The 25,385-nt window shown below is 35.0% G+C and overlaps 1 protein-coding gene across 19 annotated transcripts in view; it reads right to left on the reverse strand.

The window, feature by feature from the left end:
* mamo (maternal gene required for meiosis) overlaps positions 1–25,385 on the reverse strand; it is a 144,366-nt gene that overhangs the window by 33,663 nt on the left and 85,318 nt on the right. For 9 of the 19 annotated variants that reach the window (XM_077442742.1, XM_077442833.1, XM_077442790.1 and 6 more), the window contains one exon: positions 25,214–25,271. The exons of the other annotated variants lie outside the window; for them this stretch is intronic. The gene's annotated coding sequence lies outside the window, so the exon portion shown is untranslated. The remainder of the gene's footprint in view (positions 1–25,213; positions 25,272–25,385) is intronic. 19 annotated transcript variants of the gene reach the window in all.

Below are 25,385 nucleotides of genomic sequence, written 5' to 3' on the forward strand. Positions count from 1 at the left end.
GATGGAATTAGAAGGCAACGTGGGGGGAGTGAGCGGGGGGGGGGGGATGCGAATTGACTACAAGAGCTATGCATGTTAAAACCGTTTAACTCGGGTTTGGTATATTTATTTTATTTTACATACATGTTTAACCAGTAGCGTGGTCTAGTGGTGAATGTTGAATTATCTCGTACTTGATGTTATGAGTTCGATTCCCGCTAAGTCTCGCTATTGGCCAGACCTTGATTTGTCAAGGTCGATCGTTTCTTATCAGAATTTGCCACATTTTCTGATTTTCATTGAAACGATTCCTGTAAAATTGGCGTTTCCTTCCCAATTTTCTGTTGCGAACCTTTAGTCATTGTTATATCTTAGGTTTCGCCATATTGCTCACCATAGATGTCTCTGTGGTTGTTTATCGAATATAAAATTCGTATTATTACATGAAAGTTATTCATCGGTATTTATCGTAATAATACGATATTTGTAATATCTGACGATACATGTCAGATATTGTTTAGATTTACATGTATCTATGTAATAATTATGTGGACCAGGAAGGCGCATTTGGGGTTAACCTATTAAGCCTTCCTGGTATATTTGTATATATGTATGTAAAAATAAAATAAAATAAATACCAAGAAGGCCTAACAGATGAACTCGAATGCACCTTACTGACCAATAACAAACATCAAAAAACAATTCATACAGTAATTTTTTCTACAGGGCATCATAGAGACATCTATGGATAAGTTTGCATTTTTATAAATCAGCGAATTCTCTCGAGATGCTGAAAAGCTCAGATTTTGCGAGAAATACATAAATATTGCCAATTTGTTTGGACCGTTTCAATGAAAATCAGATTAATTGGTAAACTCTGATAGGAAATGATCGACCTTGAGTCAGCAGCAACCAGTGGGACTTGAATGCGTGACCACTATGTTTGAAAGCATATGTATATGCTAACCACTTTTCCACGCCACTGGACTAATTCCTTTATAAAACCATGCGTTGAAATATCAACGGGCACAATACTAGTGTTTTATATTGATATATATAAATTAGTTTTCAAACTCAGATAAATATGGTTTAAAGAGCCAAACGAGTCTCATTGGGCCGGACCACGCGTTCCACATTGAATCCTACATTTATGTGTGCAGTTTTCAGTGTGAGTTTCTGTCATTTTGCATTTATCTGTGTAGCTTTAATGTCTGTTAATACTTTGCACAGCATAGACCAGCAACTATACGTAAGTAATAGTACGAACAATATTCATCAGCACATTCTATACATATTTTCCGTAATATGTTCGTGGCGTAGGAATATTTGTAGTAGCCGACACAATCTATTTATATTATACAGCAGTACAGGTCACCGTAAAGTACTGAACAAAACTGGGTCTCTTTGGCCACTGTGGAAATACTCACGCATGCGCCCTAGCGAAAGTGCGCATGCGCATATGAATATTGACTCGACCATACAACGCAAGCAATATTGCGCCGTATCGTCGCGCTCTATAATATATATGTAAGTCGACTTTGCCTTTCACACGGCCAAAACAAATCTGAACGTGCCGAAACGTACGCTGCTGTATATACATATAGTATGGATAGAAGTAGTACTTTCCGTGCAATAATGTAAAAGGACCTTTATCCGTTCACCGTTTAATATCTGAATCGTTACGGGTACGGTTTTTAATCTTGATATTTCTACGGCTGATTTAATATGCAATTCGTTGTGCGTGAATTGCAAGTCACAATGCATTTTTCATTTTTTTTGTTGTTGTTCAGGTGTTGCGTCGAATTTGCAATTAGAACGACCGTCAACAATTCGTCGATAAGACAATCGCAAGTCAGTGTCACGCAGTGACGGTTGCTCGGATAACACCTTGTCTACATACATATTGCCATTTACCTTTCTATTAGTGTCAAACTTGATATAAGACCATCGATTTGTTCGTTTATTTTTAAATTGGATTATTTGTCCCAAGATGATTATGAAAGATCATATTATTACACGTATAGTTACTTGAATGGAAAATATGACCAGAGCATTCGTTACTTCATGAATATTTTTTTATACAGTATAAAATATAAAAGTTATTTACAGTATAATGCTACTGATGTTGCTTACTTGTACCATATTTTATAAATTTGCTTTAATATTGTACAAAAGAAAGTGTTGAAATTGCAGACATCAAATCACTTGCTTATATGCTCACGTGCGTAGCGATATGTCGGGCAATTTATTTTAGTAACACGTTTGTATAAGGGCCGGGCCGCACCGCTCAACTCGCGAACAACTTGGTTGAGGGCGACCAGACCAATGCATGCAGGTAGATGGGACATGCTGCACTCGTCAACTTGTTTGTCGCACACATTTCCATACATTTTTTCGTGTCGCGCAACAAGTCGGCCGACAAAGTTGTACGGTGCGGCCCGGCCCTAATAGGTATTTCAATGATTGGGAATATTATCAAAAAATCAATATCAGAAAGTTGGAAACAAAGATAGAATATAGACGTCAAACGCAAAGAATGAACAAAGCATCGGCCATTTCAATTTCATAAAAAAAAATGTTATCATTCATTATATAGCCTATTAGTGAAGGAAAAATATATATTGAGAGATAATGAGAGTCTATAATGCAAATTTTATAAGATATATTGAGAAAATTTTAAGTTATAGGCGTATAAACAATTCAAACTTGACAAAACGAGTGGGGGGCAGAAAGTCAGACAAACAAACTGGCTATTTATTGGCAATGGGTGAGCTGTCACCTTCTCCAAAATTTTTGGATTCTTAAACGTGTTTATTACGATTATATTTCAATATCAACTTTTAGGGGACCCCTTTGAAATCTCTATCGGTGGCCAAACCCCACAAAATGGCAAAGTTTCAAAGCGATCGGAAGAATGTAGGAAGAGTTTGTCAGACCAATTGGTGAAGTCAAACTAAAAAAAACATCGTAATAAAAAAATGGCCAAGCCATTTAAGTTTGGAATGATTTTTTTTTAAATATCTTAAAATTGAATTTGACAAAATAAGTTCTTATCTACCCCTAGGCGGTTGCCCAGCCCCCCAAATGACGCCCCTGCTTAGAGCAGAGTTGTGAAAAAACTAAATCTTTGTATATAGGTATAATAGATCACGCACTAATGATTGGGAGGCCATAAGACCGCCCCCCCGCCCGAGCTAACTTGTAATGCAATCACTTCAAATACCAATAGAGTATGGATACTTAAACTATATAGCCAGCAGTATGACTTAATGGTAGCGTGTATGTTTATCACCAAGTGATCAGTGGATTCGATCCGCCATACTGCTGGTTAGATTTTGGGGTATTTGTGACTTCAAATCGATCGTTTCTTATCAGAGTTTGCTTATTTTATCTGGTCATTGTTGAAACGGTTCCTCAAAATTGGCAAAAAATCATCTTTCCTGTTGTCACAAATCTTCTGTATTTATTGTGTGTATAATTTGTAAAAATTATGTACAAAATGTAAATCCATAGATGTCTTAATGGATTAATTCTGTAATTAATTAATTAATTCATTCATTTATCGTGTTCTTCAACTTCTGGAAATACAGTGATTTATGTAATAATAAAATGCTGCGTTGTTTGTAATTAGTTGTCCAGGAAGGCGCATAGGGGTCTTTCTGTCAAGCCTTCCTGGTATATATATACATATCTATGTAAAAATAAAATATATAATAATCCTAAGATTTTATACACGGTCTAGTCACGACACATAATATATGTACATAGAAAAGCACCGAATCGCAAAATTTGTACGTACGCGAAAACCATTAAAATTTTCCGATCTACATACATAGATAAGCGTATGTTTGAAATGTTATCATTTATTTTCGCACATTTATACGTACGCAAGTTTTATGGCCCTATGCGAGGCACGACTATCGATAATACCAGATCGAAACCACAGTTACGCTATACCATGGCATGGTGTACAATTTTCGCGTACGTTATCCGATTGGGAGCTTTTGTTGTGATTTTTTAATATTCTCAATTATTTTTTTCGTCGGTTCAAGTTTAACCGTCGAGTGGTATTTGGTCTGAAAACCTGACCAAAATTTTTTTTAATGTTTTTTCCAAGAAAATAGCTTTCTGTACTGTTGCATGCGAGTTATTGACGATTCTAAACAATGTCAAATTTGTTGATAATTTTTCAAAATTCATCAAATTTCGCAGGAGAGCACTTTGTAACAATTACTAGTTTTTTCCTTCTAAATCTTTGAATTTTTGAATAAAAAGCCTTTCGGTGCTTTCTTTTATTATACCGTTTCATAGAATTGACAGAATCCTTAGATATTGGAATATAAATAAAGAATGAAAATAAGTAGAAAATTAGACAAATGACGACTTTTTTTTGGTTTAGAGACGAGATATGACTTTTCTTATACGTCTATGCCCAATAAACACGAATTTGGTAATAAAAAATGTTGATTGGCTCGAGATTCGGAGATATATGTAATATATGTGTTTTTTAAATCGCGCGATTTTTCTATATCTTGGTGTTGTTCGGTCGATGTCTCAAAATCTGTCAATTTTCTGTTCAAAATAAATATTGGAATCTATAGTCGAGTATTTTATCTTTCATTTGTAGTACTTTTCAGCTTTTAAATCTCTCTAAGTAGTCGTTCAGTTCAAATCAAAGGTCAAAAGTACGTATTTTGATTTGGGCTTTTTTCCCACTGTTAATACTATTTTATAATTGAGTATTTTCTATTGAAAGATGTTTATTGGAATAGTGTTCTGGCCACACTATTTTTTGTTTTCGTTTAAAACGGTTAATTGGAAGTGTGCTGAATTTTAAATCGGTAAAATTTTGAGCTAAAAACTCGTATTAGTGGAGCACGGTTTCAGATAGATGAAAATCGCATGATTTAAAAAACACATATCTCCAAATTTTGAGCCAATCAACATTTTTTATTACCAGATTCGTGTTCACTGGGCATAGATCTATAAGAAAAGTCATATCTCGTCTCTGAACCATTTTTTGTGTCGAACAGTGTTATTATTGAGTATTTTTTGAAAGTGCACATTCGTGCAAACTTTGTTTTACCAGAATAAAAGTAAAGATCCTAAAGTTTCATATCACATAAATTTGATTCGGCTAAAATAAGCACAACACCTTTAAAAACATCAATTTGTACAAAAGTTTGTACACTTTAGTTTAGTTATGCAATGTGCTATTTTGTCATGTTATAGCTTTTATTCTTTTCTTTTTCATTTGTTTATCTTGTATTTAACTTTTTCATTTAATTATCTTTGTAAAAATCTGTAATTGGACTCGGATGTTATATATATTATATATTTACTCTTTGTTTTTATGCATTTCTACATCTTGTTGTCTGTTGATTTTTCAATAAATAAAATAAAAGAGTAAAGAAAACCTACGTATGTGAAAATAGTAGGGTTTGTTGACAGGTCGAAACATGTAAAATAAAATTTGAAAAGGAATGAAATTTAGTTTAATGTAGTTTATATATCTTATTCTTCAACGTCTATATTAAGTTTTTCCATTAAAAACACTTTTAGCATAAAAATAATCACAAGGAAAGTTGTTTGACAACAAAATGCCGCGAACAAAAACAAGCGTATCACACAAATGACAGGATTCGACAGCGACTACATTTAACTAGTGAGCTTAAGGACTCCACAGTGTAAAGTCTTATTTGTCTACCTGCTTTGGGACCCCAACATAAACTCAATTTTTAATTTTTGGTCAGCTTTTGAGGCAAAATACCAGTATGTGCGTCGGTTTATCGGTGGGGGTCAAAACGGGGGTTTTGTAGTAAACAATAATACACCGATAGGTGTGTCTGAATAAATGTTATGCAATAATAATTGAGCGAATGATCCGTGACAAAAATGGAGCCAAAGGTTCAAACATGCACTCCGATAAGAGCGAGTGCAATCTGAGAAACGCCGTGTTATTATTCGTGACGTGTGCCGAATTCGCAAATCGGCAAATATTTCACACGGGCCGGTTAATTGAAGCAGCGGTTGTGAACCCTTTTGAATTGGCGTGTGAAATTTTTATTTTATTTTATTTTACATAGATATATATACCAGGAAGGCTATACAGGAAGACTCAAATACGCCTTCCTGGACAATTAATTACAAACGATGCAGCATTGTATTATTACATAAATCACTGTATTTCCAGATGCCAAAGAACACGAAATAACAATTAATTAATTACAGAGTTAATCCATTGAGACATCTATGGATGTAGATTTTTGTACGTAATTTTACACACAATAAATACAGACGATTTGTGACAACAGAAAAGATGATTTTTTGCCAATTTTGAGGAACCGTTTCAACAATGATCAGATAAAATTGGCACACTCTGATAAGAAACGATCGATTTGGAGTCACAAATACCCCCAAATCTAACCAGCAGTATGGCGGATCGAAACCACTGATCACTAGGTGCTAAACATACACACTACCATTAAGCCATATTGCTGGTATAAATGTGCATCTTAAGCCAAAATGTCAAACGGAAAGCACACGGTCTCAATTTGCAAACATCATCAAACACGAGTGTACTAGTTCAGATACAATACAAACAATACAAGCATTTTATACAGTGCGAAATCATACAAACATCATCCACAGTGGAGAAATTTTTGCAGCATTTTATTATAGAAATTGGCGAACCTCAAGACGTTGAACAATTTGATATTTCCAAGAGATATTGGAAAAGAGATGCCAATTTACAGGAACCATTTCAATTAAAATCAGAAAAATTGGAAAACTATGATAGGCAACGATCCACCTGGAGTTACAAACCAGCAGCAACCAATGGGTCTCGAATACGTGACCACTATGTTCGAAAGCATATGTATATGCTAACGAAGAGGTTAAAGCTTCGAAAATCATTACTTATTACTAAGGATACTCATTAGCGTTAATTTCTTAGAAAAGCCTTTTATTTATCTAATTTAATCTTTTATTTTATTATTATTATAATAAATACATAAAAATGAATAAAGAATAATAATAACAATAAAAAGACCTAAAAATTCCCCGCATTGTAATTCATCTCACAATGCCCTAAAGTCACAGACATACTGAATTGTACGGCACGGCATGCCTAGGTAGCCTCCAGCCGTGATAGGCGTATCCTTATATCATTTTTCATTCGTACGATTCGTAAGTTTCTCCTACATTTCTTCAAATATAGGAATCACCATTTATAAGCCCACTTTAAAAATTAATGAAGTCGATCAATAAAGCCCTCTACATGAGTTTACCATCCCGTCAGCGAAAACAATACCACTATAGATCACTTTCAAGGATAAAATACAATCCAAGGGGTGAGGCTTGCAAAGGGATGTAGTAGTACAGATTTGGCGTACTGGATAAATACGTCAACATAAGGTTAAAATATAACCAAAAACACTCTGGGGGTGATTTTTGTGTGCATCATGCATACGCATGCTTGTCTTAGCCTTAATTCGGATCGTAGTCAAGAGTTTCCCAAACTTTTTTATGACTGAAAGCAAAACCGGAGTTTGTTTTTTCCCGGCAACCCGGCATGCGTTGCAATGCCACAATAACGCATGCAATTCCCGTTCCCGTTCCCGTTTCCGTTTCAAGTGATGGTTGGAGCTCAACTAACGTCTCTTCAAAGCCGTGTCGTCATAAACCAACTGGTAACGTGGTTACCAACGAACACATTTCCTTGGCTACACAATGCCACTTCAAACTTTCGCGTCGGTAAAATCTTAATTACGAATATTATAATTAAGAGGTTTTTTCCCGTTTTTTTTCCACAGTAATCTTCCCGGACATGCATACAACAAATCGTGAAAGTTCCATCGTAATCGGTTGAGTAGCTTAGGAGCCTATACGAGACAGATATTCAATTTTATATATGTATATACATATATAGATAATATTTATAAATTATAAAAAAATATTTGTTTACTTATATTTGTTTGTAATCACATTTCAAAGGTCTACTACTGCTGTGCTAAATTACAGCGACGGTTAAACTGCAGCCGAGCGGATAAAAGTGACAGTTGGTTAATTTTAACTATGCAAATACGTTCGGTGCTGAAATGTGATAATTTTCGCTGAAAGGCCAGATACGATCACCTGTTGAGTTGTTTCATACATTTTGCGGTCAACAAACATACATATGTATGTTCTATCGGAATTTGTACACGTTTGAATCCACCGTAAAGTGTGTTTAACCCAATGTTGATTAAATAGGGGGATGTTGGTTGGACAGTTTCAGCGGTTGATTAGTTTCGTTGCACATATGTAGATACGATTAAAATCATTTTGTTTATGTTATACATATGAGCGTTTCTATTTTTAGGTCGTAAATTGTGTTTAGTGCAGCAAAAGTGCATCGATGTTGGTCTCAATTGAAATTTGCATCGATGTTGTTACTTGCACGTGTTCATTCGAGTCATATTTCGTTCCTAGTATACGTAAAAGAATACATATAAGAAAACAATAAAAATAACTAATGCTGTTTCACGGCCAAAGAAAAAGTTCGTATTTTGACACTTTTTAGTTTTGTTCTAATACTGACAAGTCAGTCGCATTATCATTCTGTGATTCTGTCTTTCTTTCCCCTTCGCAAACCAAGTAAAGCAACATTTTCACTTTATTTATTTATAATAATAATAATAATAAAATGTCCAGTGTGACCTGACAGGTTGCTCCCAAAGCGTCACACCAGTTTTACAAATCAAAAGAAAGAAAATAACTAAATAAAAACAATAAAAATTTCAATCATTCATCTCATTCAAGTAGTCTCGTGTTGAGTCTCAAGAAACTAACCAGCTCATCAACATGACAATTGAACAGGTCCAAATGCCCATCAATCACATTAAGGAAACGTATAGCCTTTACAAGAGACGAGTTATTGAAAGCAGACGTTTTTGCAGGAATAGGTTGGAAAAGTAAATGATGACGCAAAGCTCTACCGCATTCAGGCGCCGAAAATTTAAATTCCAATAAAATCGATCGGTTTTTGATTCTTCCCTTTAATACTCCAAAGAAATATTTGGAAATGGCAATAATTCTTCTCGAAGATAGTGAGTCAAAGCCTAGCATACCTTGTAAAGAGGCAGTGGGAAATAAATAGGGGTAATATTTATATTTCTTCATATAAAGGCATCTAAGAAATTTTTTTTGAACTCTTTCTATCAAGAGAGAGAATTTAATTTCAGTCGGACATCAAATTACAGACCCAAACTGTGCATCCATATTTTATATAATCTATTGTTGGTAATAAGAATTGCATGCGTTAATTTTTAGCCCCAAAAAATGAGTAAGCGAAAGTGTTTGTTCACCGAAGAACTGCAAAAAAAGCTTATATGTTTTATACCGAAGCCAAATTCCACATCGGAGGCAAAATATTTGTAGAAAAAATCTTAATAATCAAAATTGAAAAAATATGATTTCCTGTCTCAAATGGTCTGAATATTTACTATTCGGAATTATTAAAAAATTGTCATTTTCTTTTTGCAATACCTGGCCAAAGTGCCAATGTATAAAGAATATTTTCCATGATCAAACAGTGGACCAAATAAAGAAAATAGGTTGAAAATTTCCACAGTCCGGATTATTTTAGGCGTATTATATAATAACAAAAATATTTCATGTTTAGAATTTTTATTACATAAGGTTAACATACATATGTACTGAAAAACCAAATAATTATGATTATATTTTTAAATGAATCAATGAATTTAATAATGCGTGCTTAACCTAACCTAACCTAACTTGAAACAATTTCGAATGTCAATTTTGGCCAGTATTTTTATTTACATAAAGTTAGCATACATATAATATGTATGTACTGAAAAACCAAATAACTATGATTATATTTTTAAATGAATCAATGGATTTAATAATGCGTGTGCAACAAAACAGCTACAGTTTAACAAGATTCGTACAATATTTCTATTTATTTTATATTGTAGAGAACATTATCATGTAAAATGATTGACGTTTAATGATTGTATCTCTTCTAAAATTATTACATTTAAAAAAGAAAACTTACTTTATTACGTATAAATAATAAAATGTTTCAGGTATATTAAAATAATTTATAACGTCACGCCATTTCATACCGAAACTTTTACAGTGAAACTTATGCTTCGGAAAAATTTTGACAGTTGAAATAAGGGTGAAAAACTAAATTCGTTCGTGGTTTTCCGCACAAGAAATCTCATTTCAAATTACTTTTCACATTCAAAATAAAATAAGAAATCAATACGGTCACGATATTTACCAACAATATAAAGCGAGCTGATTCGAGCAAGTAGAGCTTATGTACATTAAAATGAGCTCACATTGAGTAACGATTTCTCGTTAATACGACGATGCATTTCGAGAATGCAAATATGCAATACACATAGAGAAAAACTGCAACGTGCAAAATTTGACACAACGAGAACATAAGATTTTCTGCGAATTACGACACATCTAATTTTCGATGCTACCTATATTATACTATCGACTTTCTATTGAATTATAAATTTTAAAACGAGCACACATCGCGAAAATGTTATCAGTTCAATCGACCAGTCGATATGCAAACGCGAATCTTTCCAGTTTACCTGAGCGTAAAATTGATAATATTGTTCATGCATGGGATATTCGCGTGTTTTCACGAACAAATGTTTAACAAAATGCGTTTCCAAGTGTAAAAATATGATTTATCTGTTTATGTGAAGTAATCATATGCTTACTCGTTGAACGTCCGAGTTTGAATGTTAATAAATACGCACTCGAGAGTCAAATTTATGATAATCGTACGTCGAGTATGTGATGATACGTTTTTAAGGTTGAACAAATAGTCAATTTCGGATTGGACAACGCCTGGTATGTGATAAAAATCTTCACGAGATCGTTGATGATTATATTCAGTAATTAAAATTTTAATGTCAACTTAATTTTATTACTTTATCTATGTACGTAGTAACAATAGATGAAGTTTTGCAATCATACGAAAATTCGAACTCGAGATTTTGACTGATTCGAACTCAGAATCAATCACTGATCACGTTTTCATGATCTAGAAAATGTGTATGTGTGTTTGTGTATTTTGGGGTATTAGTATCGGTTTCTGGAATTCTTATCGAAATGATGTGAATTTTTTTCAAATTTTTAAGTTGACCGGAAATGATACCCCTCCTTAGAGGTGTCCTCTTTTTTTTAAGTTTTTGAATTCAATTATCTCCCAAACAGCTAACTAAATCGGACTAAAATTCTTTTACTTGTAATATAAATTATAAATTTTATAACCTAATATTTTTTAAATATATTTACCTCAACCGGAAGTAGCACTTTTACTCTACAGAATCGATGTGTTTTATGTTTTTCTCAGAAACCCTTTTGTATATTGAATTGAAATTTCATATCTATCAGTTTAAGCTTAATACCAAGTTATATGTACATATATGTATATAAAATTTGGTAAGCATCCGTCAACCGGAAGTGGCAGTTTACTTTTGTTCGATTTTTCTTCCACTTTTTTTTTTCGAATTCTTTAACATATGTGCTCTTCACGAAAAAAATCAAGTAAGTTTCTTTTACCAATGTGATGAAAATAAAAAAACAATCACTAAATTTAATAAACAAGAAGTGGGATTTTTTCCTCTTAGAAAGGTCTAAAATGTTGTGGCCACTATTCTGTCCACACACCTGAACGTATCAAGCTGAAAATTTATATTTCTATTTTTTATGTACTAACTTAAAGCTGATAAGGGTTTGGTCAGAATTCGTAAACTGGAAGTAGTATTTTTTTTTTAAACAATATTTAATTATTTTATTTTGACCTTTTAAATTATTTTTATTTTCTTGATATTTAATGTGTATAATACTGATAGTGAATTTAAACAATAAAAAAAAATTGAACAAATTCCGACAACCGGAAGTAGAACTTTTGTCTTGTGCAAGTTTACATACATTTGCGCTCAATTGGTATCGAAAATGCTGTCATAGCTATTAGTATTTCATAATGCTGAAGATATGTGTGAATGTGTCTGCACCGTATTCTTGATATTGTATGTTTCTAATACGTATAGTAATTTCAAGTTGTGAAAAAATTTTGAACAAAATCCGACAACCGGAAGTAGAACTTTTACCTTGTGTAAGTTTCCCTACATTTGCGCTCAATTTGTATCGAAAATACTCTCATAAGCCGGTATGCGTGAACGTGTATTATGTTTAATTATTGAATTTTGTTTTGTTACCTTCATATATTCCTCAAATACATAGATAAAGCCGTGGGTTGGTCACATAAAATTTTCATTTAAGGACATTCCCCTTCACCCTTCGCGACACTGAAACGTCAGAAGTCAAGCGTAACTTTCCCAAACAACCAAAGGGTGTCACCATTGCCACTCGCTAGGCTGAAGCCTAGCGAGTTTCGTTATACACCTGGTCTAGACTTAGTCCCCTCGCCAAAACTTCAAATATTAAAACTAATACATCAAGCCTAAGCATGGAATGCGAGCAAGCGTGTTCGGCACGCAATCGATCGACCCAGCGTAGTTACAACAAAGTAATGTGTACTCGAAATTGTTAAGTGTATCGGCGTTGCCAAAAAAGAGTGTTGGCCGAGCTCCCCGAGCCCAAAACCTTGATCTTGTGTCACAAACCCGAAATAAATTCGCGTGTGGATGCACCTTTATCTTTTTGCAATCTGCATCTTAACAACGGCGCAAATGCGAAACTTCTGTTAAGCCGAGCGACCGACCCCGAAATTACACTGCAAACCGTCTCGAATCGCACTCACGTACTCCGCAACATGGCTCTTTATGAAGAAAATGCCTCTCGAGGATAAAACAGGACATGTGTCTGCTTTGGGTAATGTCTGCACGCGATCGATGGAACGATCCGATAAAGGTTGTACAAGTCGATGGTGGATTAATGAGTCCACACTTACAAAATAGGTAGTTTGATGACTGACATTACTAACGAGCAAGACTGTGTGAACAGTTTTAGTAATTCTGATATCAATTACATTTTTATGGCTTTTATTGTGTCATTAAAGAGTAGTAGTTGTAAATCTATGATTTGACTCACTCTTGACTACACAGTGTTCAATATATAGATAAAATCACCAAATTTTGGTATCTATTTAAGAGTTTTGAAAAGGCTTAGAGCTCGGAATGATAGGACTCCTATACAATATCAAAACGAGCGGGAAATGCCGGGTTCGCTAAATAATTATACATTATTAAATATACTTGTCCGCTAATCAATTATACAGTATTAAATATATAATCACTAAATTAGTATTGGAAGACGGATTTTGTAAAGGCTCGGAGCCTTGGATGAAAGGGCTCCAATTCGATACTAAGTCAAACGGGTAATGCCAGGCAAATGTGCTTGTCCGCTATGCAATTCTACAGTATTAAATATAGAATCACTAAATTAGTATCGGTGGACAGATTTTGGAAAGGCTCGGATTCTGAGATGATAGGACTCTCATACAATACAAAAATGAACGGGAAAGGTCGCGCAAATGTGCTTGTCCGCTAGTAATTCTGATTTCAATGACATTTTTATGGCTTTTATTATGTCATTAAAGAGTAGTAGTTGTAAATCTATGATTTGACTCACTCTTGACTGCACAGTGTTCAATATATAGATAGAATCACCAAATTTATTTACGAGTTTTGAAAAGTCTTAGAGCTCGGAATGATAGGACTCCTATACAATATCAAAACGAGCGGGAAATGCCGGGTCCGCTAAGCAATTATACAGTATTAAATATAGAATCACTAAATTAGTATTGGAAAACGGATTTTGGAAAGGCTCGGAACCTTGGATGAAAGGGCTCCAATTCAATACTAAGTCAAACGGGTAATGCCAGGCAAATGTGCTTGTCCGTTATACAATTCTATAGTATTAAATATAGAATCACTAAATTAGTATCGGTGGACGGATTTTGGAAAGGCTCGGATTCTGAGATGATAGGACTCTCATACAATACAAAAATGTGCTTGTCCGCTAGTAATTCTGATTTCAATGAAATTTTTATGGCTTTTATTGTGTCATTAAAGAGCATTAGTTATAATATAACTTGTAAGTTTATGATTTGATTCACTCTTGACTGCACAGTGTTCAATATAGAATCACCAAATTTGGTTTCTATTTACGAGTTTTGAAAAGGCTAGGAGCTCGGAATCATAGCACTCCTATACAATACCAAAACGAACGGGAAATGCCGGGAAAATGTGCTTGTCCGCTAAGAAATTATACAGTATTAAATATAGAATCACTAAATTAGTATTGGAAGATGGATTTTGGAAAGGCTTGGATTCTGAGATGATAGGACTCTCATACAATACAAAAATGAACGGGAAACGCCGGGCAAATGTGCTGTCCGCTAGTAATTCTGATTTCAATAACATTTTTATGACTTTTATTGTGTCATTAAAAAGTCTATGATTTGACCTACTCTTGACTGCTAAGTGTTCAATATATGTAGAGTCACCAAATTTGGTGAGTAAATGTATTTACGAGTTCTGAAAAGGCTCGAGTCGAAGTCCGAGATGATAGGACTCTCATACATTACATAATAGAACAGGAAACGCTAGGTAAATGTGCGTGTCTGCAATGCGATTATACAGTATTAAATATAGAATCACTAAATTAGTATCGGTAGACTGATTTTGGAAAGGCTCGTTGTCCGAGATGATAGGACACTCATACAATCCAAAAACGAACGGGAAACGCCGGGCAAATTTGCTTGGCCATTATTCAATTCCACAGTGTAAAATATATAATCACTAAATTAGTATCGGTAGACTGATTTTGGAGAGGCTCGGAGCCCAGGATGATAGCACTCTCATAAGTCATAAAATACAAAAACGAACGGGAAACTCCGGGCAAATTTGCTTGGCTTCTATGCAATTCTACAGTATTCAATTTAGAATCATTAAATTAGTATCGGTAGATGGATTTTGGAAAGGATCGGAGTCCAAGATGATAGGACTCTCATACAATACAAAATCAAACAGCAATTGTCCGCCATGAAATTCCAGTGTTGAATATAGAATCACCAACTTAGTATCGGTAGATGAATTTTGAAAAGGATCGGAGTATAGGATGGTAGGACTCCCATACAAAATGAACGGGAAACGCCGGACAAATGTGCTTTTCCGCTGTGTAATTTCACAGTAAGGCTTGAAGTTTAGGATGATAGGACTACTATATGTACAATACAAAAATGAATATGTTTGTCTGCTACTAAATTTCACAGTTTTCAATAAAGAATCACAAAATTTATTATTTGTGGATGGGTTTTGGAAAGCCTTGGATTGGAGCCCGGGATGGAAGGGCTCCCATAAAATACAAAATCGAACGGGAAATACCAGGCAAATGTGCTTGTCCGCTGTGACATTTCACAGTTTTAAAATATAGAATTGTCAAATTAAGTATCCGTAGACAGATTTGGGAAAGGATTGGAGCCCGGGATGGAAGGACTCCTTTACAAAAACTGTCTTCCAAAACCGGGCAAGTGTGACAGTCTACTATTCAATTTCATAGTTTTCAATACAGAATCGCTAAATTTGGTATTCATAGATGGATTTTGGAAGGGCTTAGGAGTCTGGGATCGAAGGACTCCTATGCAATACAAAAAGGGACGGGAAACGCCGGGCAAATGTGTTTGTCCAAACACATTTGCACAGTTTTCAAATTTGATGTATGTATTTCGTCTCACATTACCTTTACTCAGATAGAAGACATGTTTTCAAATTGTTCAAAGGACGCGATTCAAAGGTTGGCATACTAAAACGCTTGAGAAATGCCAGGCATGTGTGTTTATCCGTGTATATTTTAGAATCAGTACTGGAGAAATAAGTTTTGGAAGTTCGTAGCCTTTCGAAGGTCATCTGTCTCACCTGCTTAAGCAATGCCAAGCGAAGCTCCGAGTAATACAAAATAGAAGACAAAGTAACTTACAATTTAAAGACAAAAACCCTTAAAAAGGACGAGCCAGTGACTTGAATGTGTGGAAGTGGAAACAAGTAGATCATACTTATCGGTGAACATATGTAGGTCAATTCAAGTGAACATCTATTTGAGGCATTTAGCTTATAATTAGGTCTAATTAAGGCTCAATATTTAAGTTGAGGTTGCAGGTGAACTTATATACTCTTATTATATAGTTTTCAAGTGGGTAGCTTGCATGTGACGTCACGTCACAATTAGATTACTCATGCATGTGAAGCAAGTAACTTGCAAGGCCAGCCCGCTTCGTTACTTGCCTTTAGTTGAGTTTGAGTCTTCAACTAAATAAACTTACCAATGTTTTTCAAACGAGTGTCGCGTTGCGTCTTTTCTTAAACGTTCATGTGCAAAACACGGCAAAATATGTGTATTCGTGTTTAATTATTAATTTGCAAATTGACACAGTGCTGAAAGTCGGTTGTTGAGGACATTCGCGCAAAAAGTGTGTTATCAAACAGCACATGTAAATTATAATCGATCGGCGTTGTTTGAACAGCTATCGGACGCATAAAAAATATATACATATGTATTATGTGTATTTTTAAACAAAACCAACACGCATTCACAAGGATGTTGGTCACGTGATATGCAGGGCCGTAACTACTGGAAAAAACTAGGGATGGCGTTTTTTTTTCCTATCAATTTTAAGAAGTTGCACGTGGGAAAATATTTAGATCTGATGTTAAGCTAATAAGCGGTCGATAAATTGCTAGCTACGATCATCCTAACGAGGGAAACGTCATTCAGTTGTTTCTGAGTAGGACTCGAACCGGTGATCACTCTGATCAATATGCTGACCACTAGTCCACGCTGCTGGTTGAAATTTTCAAGTCTCACGAGCAGCACTGCAGGAATACTTCGAATAAATTATCTTAAATCGAGGTCAACCTAGGGCTGGAACCCGGAAACCTCTCGGTGGTTAGCATTAACCATCGAGCTGCTGATTATATTGCATAACGGGGTTGCTCTGCGCGGCATTGTTGTGCGCGGCTTTGTCGAGTCACCGTATTATATTTTAATTTATTTTATTTTATTTTATCTCATAGAACATGAACACTCGCCTTTACAGATCGCTCCAAAGCGACGAGTGCATATAAACAGATACAATAAAATACATATACATAAGCATTTTGTACAATGCGAATTCATTCAAACATCCACAGTAACATCCATGGAGAATTTTTTGCAGCATTTTATTATCAGATTGGTGAACCACAAGACCCTGAATAAGTTGAGATTAGCAAGAGAAATAGAAAAGGAAATGTCAATTTTACAGGAACCGTTTCAATGAAAATCATAAAAATTGGCAAACTCTGATAATAAATAACCGACCTGGAGTCACAAACCAACGTATGACCAGCAGTGGGACCCTAGGGGACTCGAACCCGTGACCACTCTGCTCGAAAGCATAATATACAAACTACTAGTCCACGCCGCTGGTTAAAATATCCAAGTCTCACTAGCAGCACTGCAGGAATACTTCGAATAAATTCTCTTCAATCGAGGTCAACCCAGGGCTGGAACTCGGAAGCCACTCGGTGGTTAGCATTAGCGCAACCATCGAGCTGCTGGTTATATTGCATAACGGGGGTTGCTCTGCGCGGCTTTGTCGTATCACCATATTATATTTTATTTCATAGAATATAAACACTCGCCTTTACAGATCGCTCCAAAGCGACGAGTGCACATAAACAGATATAATACAATCAATATACAGAAGCATTTTGTACAATGCGAATTCATACAAATATCCACAGTGACATCTACGGAGATAATTTTGCAGTATTTTACAATCAAATTGGCGAACCTTAAAACGCTAAATAACTTGAGATTAGCAAGAGAAATAGGAAAGGAAATTTCAATTTTACGGGAACCGTTTCAATGAAAGTCAGAAAAATTGACAAACTCTGATAATAAACGACCTATCTGGAGTCACAAAACCAACGTATGGCCAGCAGCGGGACCCTAGGTGACTTGAACCCGTGACCACTCTGCTCGAAAGGATAATATGCCTACTACTAGTCCACGCCGCTGGTTAAAATATCCAAGTCTCAATTTGAATAACTTGAGATTAGCAAGAGACATAGAAAAGGAAATTCCAATTGTACAGGAACCGTTTCAACTCTGATAATAAACGACCTACCTGGAGTCACAAACAAACGTATGGCCAGCAGCGGAACCCTAGGGGACTCGAACCCGTGACTACTCTGCTCGAAATAATAATATGCAAACTACTGCACGCCGCTGGTTAAAATATCCAAGTCTCACTGCAGGAATAAATTCTCTCCAACCGAGTTCAACCCAGGGCTGGAACTCGGTTGTTAGCCACTCGGTGGTTAGCATTAACGCAACCATCGAGCTGCTTTGTCCGCGCGGCTTTTTTTTTATTTTATTGATAGCTATTCGGTTAATACTCTGCAAGCAAAACGTTTGACAGCCACTGTTAGACATCCACAGACTGTTGCTAATTCGTCAACATTGCAAATCTGACGCTAATGGCAAAACGCGACAGGGAAATTGGAAAAGCGTGCGTGAATTTCATCAGCATCAGCAGACCAGACGAGGGAAATGCGTGGAAATGCAAAAGGCAGTGGCGTAGGTGCACGGAGCCGGTTCGAGGTGCCATTTATTCGCTGAATTCCGGTTCTGTTTCGCAATGAATGAATGTGTTGTGAGCACATGTTTTGAGCGGCCTTCACAAGATCATGGTGAAGGCCGACGCGCATGCGCACATTACGCAACTCGACTCGCTGACTCGACTATCCCACTCGACTCGACTACACTTTCGTGTATACACTGTATTTCGTGTATACACTTTCGTGTATACGTGTGTCTACATATGTGTATGCGTATGTATGTATGTGCATACCCATAATATACACTGCAACGCGCCGTTCAACCGTTCTCCATGCAAATAACGAGGCCATATCGTTATATTATATCACGATAAAACGAAACACATGTACATATGTACATACCTGCATACTTTAAGAGCGCAAACGTGTTGCAAAACTCTATATACGTGCGTAAAATTTGGTTAATACACATTTGTCTCTGTTTTCTTAATCATTACTATTCGATTTGGGATGATATGTATATGTATTTTGCACGGGAGAATTGTTGACAAAAACAGTCAAACTCGCAGCACGCAATCAACAAAGTGTTATCATCATTAATGTCAAAATCTTTCACACAAATTTAGTAAAATAATCACTTTATCTATGTACGTAGTAACAATAGATGAGGTTTTGTGATCGTGTGAAAATTCTAACTCGAGATTTTGACTGAATCGATAACTAATCACGTTATAGAAAAAATGTGTGTGTGTGTGTGTGTGTGTATTCTGGGGATTTTTTGAACACCGTTAGTCCTATTGAACTGAAACTAAGTATCGGTTACTGAAATTCTTATCGATACGATTTAAATTTTTAAGTTGACCGGAAATGGTACCTCCCTCTATGGGTGTACCAAGTTTTTGAATTTAATTATCTCTCAAACCGCTAACTAAATCAGACTAAAATTCTTTTACGTGTAATATAAATTATAAATTTTATAACCTGAAAAATTATTTAAATATTTTTATCTGAACCGGAAGTAGTACTTTTACTCTAGAGAATCGAGGATTTTTATGTTTTTTTCAGAAAACTTTTGGTTTATTGAACTGAAATTTCATATCTAGGAGTTTAAGCTTAATAAAAAGTTATATATAAAATTTGGTAAGCATCCGTCAACCGGAAGTGGCAGTTTACTCTTGTTCGATTTTTCTTCCACAATTTTTTTCGACCCCTTAAACATGTGTGCTCTTCACGAAAAAAATCAAGTATAATTCTTGTATCAATGTGATGAAATAAAAATATTTGCATTACTAACTTAGAGCTGATAAGGTTTTGGTCAGAATTCGTAAACCGGAAGTAGTATTTTGTTTTTAAACAATATTTAATTATTTTATTTTGTCCTTTTAAATTATTTTTATCTTCTTGATATTTAATGTGTATAATATTTATAGTGATTTTAAGTAATACAAAAAATTTGAACAAAATCCGACAACCAAAAGTAGAACTTTTGTCTTGTGTAAGTTTCCCTACATTTACGCTCAATTTGTATCGAAAACGCTCCCATAACCGGCATGTGTGAACGTGTATGTTTAATTATCGAATTTTGTTTTGTGACCTTCTTATATTCATCAAATACATAGATAAAGTCATGGGTTGGTTACATCCGATTTTTTTTTTACAATATCCTATTGAAAATTTCTAGCATTTACTATTTTGACGTTTCAGTTTGCTGGGAATGGTATATTGTGCAATGGTTAGATTTATCGTGCATTCGCCGATTATGTATGTCCCTATGAATTATGATTCACAGCAATGCAGGTAAAATGGCAATCAAATTGCACCCGTTTTTTTTTAAATCGCTGTAACGTGAAATTATACAATAGCACTATATGTATATGTTAAATTATATGTTGAGTTAATTGCCACATCATCCATCAAACAGGACAAAAATAACCGATAAAATCTTCAATTCCTACAAGCATTTTTAAATAATGGTTTTCTCTGTCACGAACAGACTATTGTATAAAAAGTTTCGACTACCTTACTTGTACTGTACTTACCTTACGACTACCTTAAACCGGAAGTGGGAACCGATTCAACAATTAAATCAGAATAAAAATTGGCAAAGTGTGATAGGAAACGATCGACCTGGAGTCACAAATATCAAATTCTAACCAGTAGCACTACAGATATACTCAGAAAAATTATTTTCAATCGAGGTCAGCTCATGGTATCGAACCCGGCGCCTCTCGGTGCTAGGTAGAAGCTTAACGACCGAGCAATACTGCTGGCTATTTGTTTGGTTTTTCGCCACCCACTCATCTAGTTGGATTTTAATTGTTTAAACGCCTATACATTTTTCAGTTTCACACTATATCTTATAAAATTGGCATTATTCAATTTTGTATTTTTATTCCGCGCGGCATTGTCGGCGTGGGTTTGCAGGCACAGTATTGACGGGTTAATTTTGCGTGGCACTGTCATGCGCGGGTATGTAGGCGCGGGTGACCGGAAAAATGCACTCGAGATAGTTGCACTCTCGAGACATCCACACTTTCAAAGATACTCAAGGAGAACGCAATATAATTCCACAAAGAAAAAGCGTCAAGGGGTATTTGTATGTTATCCGAGGCTACTAACCTATTTTTGTGGAATTGTATTGCCTAAGTTCTTTTTGAGCGCCTTTGAAAATTAGGACTTCTCGAAACTGCGCTACCATTCAGTGCAATTTAGTGCATCTTTCCGGGAACCGTATAATGTACCTGCTGTCGCATACACCTCCAACTCGACCCGTGTTGGCCAATCACATATATATGCCAGCAGCATAGCTCGGACGTTAAGCTTCTGCTTACTGTCAAGAAGGTGCCGGGTTCTATCCCTGAATGAAAATGAATTTTTCAGAGTATGCTGTTGGTCAGACCTGGATTTGTGACTCCAGGTTGATCGTTTCCTATCAGAGTTTGCCAATTTTCTCTGATTTCATTGTTGAAACGGTTCCCGGAAAAAAAAAATTGGCTAAAAATCCTTCCTACCTACTATGTCACCACTATTTGAAAAATTTGATTGATGTACAATAAAAATTTATGTACAATTCATAAATGTCTCGTTAATTTGCGAGTTTTTTCAGTGTCTCGCAATTCAACGACTTATAATAAAAATGCTGTATTTGTATTTGTAATTGGCCAGGAAGGCGCATTGGGATTTACCTGTAAAGCCTTCCTGGTATATATGTAAAATAAAATAAAAATAAAATATAGTAAACCTTTTGCCTCATATAATAAGTTAATCTCAAACAGTCTTACTTTTTTCTACATATTATAAAACATCAATTTTTGGGTACCATTTGAGCATTTCCATCTCTTATTTACGATTCATTCGAAAAACTACTAAGAATTGTAAATAGGTTTTTGAGCTCTTTTTCCTATTATGCTGTACATCAATGTTAGAATAATATAATACTTTAATTATTAACAAAAATAAATAAAATTTATTTTTTTCATTCCGGGGACCGTCGGCGCGGGACTGGCGTGCGCGGCTTTGTCGGGTCACCATGGATTTTAATGGAATTTGAAAAGCATTTATGAAGATATTTATTTGATTTGATTTTTAAATGCTTTTTATTATTACGTAATTATGTTCACAATACATCTTATATCTATTTTAATAGCTACTGATCCACTGATCATTTTCTATTTTACAATTTAATTTAATTTGGTTAGTAATCACAGTATTATATTATTCTGATGTTAATCTAAAGCATAATAGGAAAAAGAGCTCAAAAACCTATTTACAATCCTTATAAATGTTCATAATACATCTAATACATAATATTAATTAAAGACTCTCTAAAGTCGATGACCTAAAGCATACTGTGTTTAGGTTATCTGTGTGTTATACCTGAAGGGTATAGACATTTTGTTGTAATCACCGAAACTCTTCACAAGTGTGTTAGTATGGTTATTAGTGATTCTGTCATAGAATCTACTGGTTAGTTTGTTAGTAATGTCTGTAACAAACGTAAGACATTTATTTAACAATAGGTTATTATACGAGTTTACAGACACGTTCCATTGGATTGTGGCATTTGAATACAAGTAGCGGAGAAATCACACATTGTGATAATCAAAAATCAAAAACGCACATCCACTGGGCACGTCTTTGCAAATAAGCGGGAAAAAAATGTAGATCGGCATGCGCTAAAAATATTTACACGCACTCTCCGACGAAATACATATATATACATACATACGCCTATAATTAACGCAATACACGTGCCGTTCGAGATAAGAGAGCCCCGTTTGTTTGACGAACAGTATGGACGTGCAAATCAACAAGCCATCGGCTAATCAATGCGCTAAAATGATCCCACACTTGCACAAACACGAAATTTCGTATTACATAACGCCAAATGGCACGCAGCTTTTTCCGCGGATCGTGGGAAGCCAACTCTGTGTGTGTGTGTGTGTGTTTTTAGGACGTGTGCGCGCCACATGTTGGGAAGTGCAGAGGCGCAGTGGATCTGAACCTTGAGGCGGTTCCGGTAACGCGGTATTGTCCGACATTTGAATTTGCGAACGATTTATTTTTATTCGCACGACTTATCGCGGATAAAAAAAGTACACGATAAATAACGCGATTTTTTTTACACGGGAAATTCTCTTGTAAAAAAGTTTGCACGTGCCGAAAACTAGTCATTTTTTTAATACAAATTAGAGATATTGACCTGTATAAGTAGCACACACTCATATGAATTGATTTTTTTTTACTTCGAAATACTACTATTGAAATATTATATTTACATACCTAATATGAAATTGAGTGATTCATTTTCTATTTCTATTATATAATCTTTATCCAATATATTATATCAGGTGGCACGACAAATCAGCGCAAACCAACTTAGCGCCGACCTTTCGGCGCAGACAACTCAGCTCAAGGACAATTCAGCGCATGGACTATTCAGCGCAATAACAATTCAGCATCAATTTTTTCAATAAGTTTTAAATGCGTTTTCGAAAATAATTACTGTATTGAAATTGTCGGTCATATATGTATGTATCTACTTGATAATTTCATAAATGCAAATGAATTTATTCGATACTCTTTGTGCCTTGAAATATTCCGCAAGCAGGGTTTCTCAACTAAGGCCGCAAAAAATTATTTTTAAGCAGGGTTTCTAAACCGGGCAGCGTTTTTTTTTTCTGCGTTTTTCAGCGTTTTATGAATTTTTACATCTAACATTGGTGCTTTCTTGAGGGGTGTTAATGGATACCTCTGTGGAAGATGGCGTAATTATATATGTAAGTTTAATAAAATGCTATGTTTAGAATTATATTATATTATTTTAGGGTTACTAATTATAGTTTTGTTATTTTTGTTAACTTTGTTATATTAAAGTTGTTAGTTTTAGTTTAAAATTGTTAACTGTGAAATAATTCATTAGCAATTTGCTATGTAATAATAAAGAAATAAAAATAATCTGTTGTCTATTGATTTTTCAACAAATAAATAAATATTCATCATATACAAAGTTGCACATTTTTATATTGCTTGGCGAAATATACGTATTTACAAAAATAAAAATCAATCAAATATGTTTTTCGTTATGTAACTCCACAGTTTTCAATCTAGGGTTATTTATTGGTAATTTAATCTGGAACATAAACGTGTTTTAAAAGAGTTCGAAGAACTTTTATTGTTTTTTCTCAACTTCAAACGGCCCAAGTAACGCCAAGCAATTCCCAGAAATGTCAAGCAACGCCGGATAACTTCTAATCCTGATCTATAAATTTCACCCTCCTGAGAAAATCCAGACAATATTAGTCTACCACGACTGCAAATCTACAGTTTTCAGTTTAGAACCACCGAATTTGGTATACTATTTCATGCTACTTTAACTTTAAATTGACTATTACGAATACTTTTGCCTTGGGCGATGCCTAATTTCACTTATGATTAAAATATTACCAGAATCACTGATACATATGTACATATGATCTAAGATATTATTTAAATAATAACATTTTGCTAGCTAATTGTTGCTTGGGCGACGCCGAATATTATTCCATTATTATTGAGTAATGAAATTATCATAATACTTCATATTAAACATTCGAACAATGTTTGCACAATACATTTCCGGAATCATGACGAACTTATTGATACACGCAATATTTGATATATGAGGCACATAATAATTCTATGGATCATAATGCGAAGCCCGAAGGCCTCAAATTGCACATCCCTGATTCATAAGTCTAATATTTGCAATACATTTCGCGACGATGAAGATCACTGCGAAGGTCGCCAACGCATCTCGCATGTATTTAGAATAGCCAAAAAAAATCCCAAATGATTTCATTTTAATTTGAATAAATTCGAGGACGTTTCCAAGGATGTATGCGATCCAAAATCAAAAAAATAATAGGGTTGATCCGCTAAAAGGATCGCAAAAATCAAAGAAGGCCGACGTTTTCCCGGAACGTTCTCGACAGCTCTCGTCTAGTCATCTCATAAGGTATTTGTTACGTCACGCACGCTTTGCCAGTAATATCATATTGTAGAAATAGCAAATAAGTGTTTCTTTTGTATGTTTATTATTATGATTATTATTTATTTTTTTTTAGAAAAAATGTAATAATTGTGCTTACCGCACGGTTAAGCTATTCGTCAGGTTCTTCATTTGATAATTCATCGGCAGCAAATTACCTGCAACAATGGAAAATAAAATTGTTATTACGACACGAACAATGTCGTCGCTATTTATCGTCATCTCATCTGCAAACTCATTCGATCTAAAACCGCAGAAAATCAAAGAAGACA

The sequence above is a fragment of the Arctopsyche grandis genome, chromosome 1 (assembly GCF_051622035.1).
Source record: "Arctopsyche grandis isolate Sample6627 chromosome 1, ASM5162203v2, whole genome shotgun sequence".
Lineage (NCBI taxonomy): Eukaryota > Metazoa > Arthropoda > Insecta > Trichoptera > Hydropsychidae > Arctopsyche > Arctopsyche grandis.